This window comes from Gnatocerus cornutus, unplaced genomic scaffold (genome assembly GCF_029298725.1).
Source record: "Gnatocerus cornutus isolate USDA-ARS CGAHR unplaced genomic scaffold, icGnaCorn1.1 ctg00000038.1, whole genome shotgun sequence".
Lineage (NCBI taxonomy): Eukaryota > Metazoa > Arthropoda > Insecta > Coleoptera > Tenebrionidae > Gnatocerus > Gnatocerus cornutus.
Genome location: NW_028275387.1, coordinates 1,332,836 through 1,336,058, shown reverse-complemented (window position 1 = coordinate 1,336,058; position 3,223 = coordinate 1,332,836).

Below are 3,223 nucleotides of genomic sequence, written 5' to 3'. Positions count from 1 at the left end.
GACGATTTCTCGCCGATTTTCGTTGTTTTCTGGCTTGAATTCGCAAAGAAGAGCACGAAATCTACAAAATCATGACTTTTTACCAAGATTCAACAGCTGAATTGCAAGAAAACAGCAAAATTCTGCACGAAATCATCAAAATTCTTAGAGAAAACTGCATATTTCGATGCAAAACAACGATTTCTCGCCGATTTTCGTTGTTTTCTATCTTGAATTCGCCAAGAAGAGCACGAAATCTACAAAATCATGACTTTTTACCTAGATTCAACGGCTGAATTGCAAGAAAACAGCAGAATTCTGCACGAAATCATCAAAATTCTTAGAGAAAACGACGATTTCTCGCCGATTTTCGTGGTTTTCTGGCTTGAATTCGCAAAAAAGAGCACGAAATCTACAAAATCATGACTTTTTACCAAGATTCAACGGCTGAATTGCAAGAAAACAGCAGAATTCTGCACTAAATCATCAAAATTTTTACAGAAAACCGCATATTTCGATGCAAAACGACGATTTCTCGCCGATTTTCGTTGTTTTCTGGCTTGAATTCGCAAAGAAGAGCACGAAATCTACAAAATCATGACTTTTTACCAAGATTCAACGGCTGAATTGCAAGAAAACAGCAAAATTCTGCACGAAATCATCAAAATTCTTAGAGAAAACTGCATATTTCGATGCAAAACAACGATTTCTCGCCGATTTTCGTTGTTTTCTATCTTGAATTCGCCAAGAAGAGCACGAAATCTACAAAATCATGACTTTTTACCTAGATTCAACGGCTGAATTGCAAGAAAACAGCAGAATTCTGCACGAAATCATCAAAATTCTTATAGAAAACCGCATATTTCGATGCAAAACGACGATTTCTCGCCGATTTTCGTTGTTTTCTGGCTTGAATTCGCAAATGAGAGCACGAAATCTACAAAATCATGAATTTTTACCAAGATTCAACGGCTGAATTGCAAGAAAACAGCAGAATTCTGCACGAAATCATCAAAATTCTTACAGAAAACCGCATATTTCGATGCAAAACGACGATTTCTCGCTGATTTTCGTTGTTTTCTATCTTGAATTCGCAAAGAAGAGCACGGAATCTACAAAATCATGACTTTTTACCAAGATTCAACGGCTGAATTGCAAGAAAACAACAGAATTCTGCACGAAATCATCAAAATTCTTACAGAAAACCGCATATTTCGATGCAAAACAACGATTTCTCGCCGATTTTCGTGTTTTCTGGCTTGAATTCGCAAAGAAGAGCACGAAATCTACAAAATCATCACTTTTTACCAAGATTCTATGGCTGAATTGCAAGAAAACAGCAGAATTCAGCACGAAATCATCAAAATTCTTACAGAAAACCGCATATTTCGATGCAAAACGACGATTTCTCGCCGATTTTCGTTGTTTTCTGGCTTGAACTCGCAAAGAAGAGCACGAAATCTACAAAATCATCACTTTTTACCAAGATTCAACGGCTGAATTGCAAGAAAACAGCAGAATTCTGCACGAAATCATCAAAATTCTTAGAGAAAACCTCATATTTCGATGCAAAACGACGATTTCTCGCTGATTTTCGTTGTTTTCTATCTTGAATTCGCAAAGAAGAGCACGGAATCTACAAAATCATGACTTTTTACCAAGATTCAACGGCTGAATTGCAAGAAAACAGCAGAATTCTGCACGAAATCATCAAAATTCTTACAGAAAACCGCATTTTTCGATGCAAAACGACGATTTCTCGCCGATTTTCGTTGTTTTCTGGCTTGAATTCGCAAAGAAGAGCACGAAATCTACAAAATCATGACTTTTTACCAAGATTCAACGGCTGAATTGCAAGAAAACAGCAGAATTCTGCACGAAATCATCAAAATTCTTACAGAAAACAGCATATTTCGATGCAAAACAACGATTTCTCGCCGATTTTCGTGTTTTCTGGCTTGAATTCGCAAAGAAGAGCACGAAATCTACAAAATCATCACTTTTTATCAAGATTCTACGGCTGAATTGCAAGAAAACAGCAGAATTCTGCACGAAATCATCAAAATTCTTACAGAAAACCGCATATTTCGATGCAAAACGACGATTTCTCGCCGATTTTCGATGTTTTCTGGCTTGAATTCGCAAAGAAGAGCACGAAATCTACAAAATCATAACTTTTTACCTAGATTCAACGGCTGAATTGCAAGAAAACAGCAGAATTCTGCACGAAATCATCAAAATTCTTAGAGAAAACTGCATATTTCGATGCAAAACAACGATTTCTCGCCGATTTTCGTTGTTTTCTTTCTTGAATTTGCCAAGAAGAGCACGAAATCTACAAGATCATGACTTTTTACCTAGATTCAACGGCTGAATTGTAAGAAAACAGCAGAATTCTGCACGAAATCATCAAAATTCTTAGAGAAAACCGCATATTTCGATGCAAAACGACGATTTCTCGCTGATTTTCGTTGTTTTCTATCTTGAATTCGCAAAGAAGAGCACGAAATCTACAAAATCATGACTTTTTACCAAGATTCAACGGCTGAATTGCAAGAAAACAGCAGAATTCTGCACGAAATCGTCAAAATTCTTAGAAAAAACCGCATATTTCGATGTAAAACGACGATTTCTCGCCGATTTTCGTTGTTTTCTGGCTTGAATTCGCAAAGAAGAGCACGAAATCTACAAAATCATCACTTTTTACCAAGATTCAACGGCTGAATTGCAAGAAAACAGCAGAATTCTGCACGAAATCATCAAAATTCTTAGAGAAAACCGCATTTTTCGATGCAAAATGATTATTTCTCGCCGATTTTCGTTGTTTTCTGGCTTCAATTCGCAAAGAAGAGCACGAAATCTACAAAATCATGACTTTTTACCAAGATTCAACGGCTGAGTTGCAAGAAAACAGCAGAATTTTGCACGAAATTATCAAAATTCTTACAGAAAACCGCATATTTCGATGCAAAACGACGATTTCTCGCCGATTTTCGTTGTTTTCTGGCTTGAATTCGCAAAGAAGAGCACGAAATCTACAAAATCATGACTTTTTACCAAGATTCAACGGCTGAATTGCAAGAAAACAGCAGAATTCTGCACGAAATCATCAAAATTCTTACAGAAAACCGCACTTTTCGATGCAAAACGACGATTTCTCGCCGATTTTCGTAGTTTTCTGGCTTGAATTCGCAAAGAAGAGCACGAAATCTACAAAATCATGACTTTTTACCAAGATTCAACG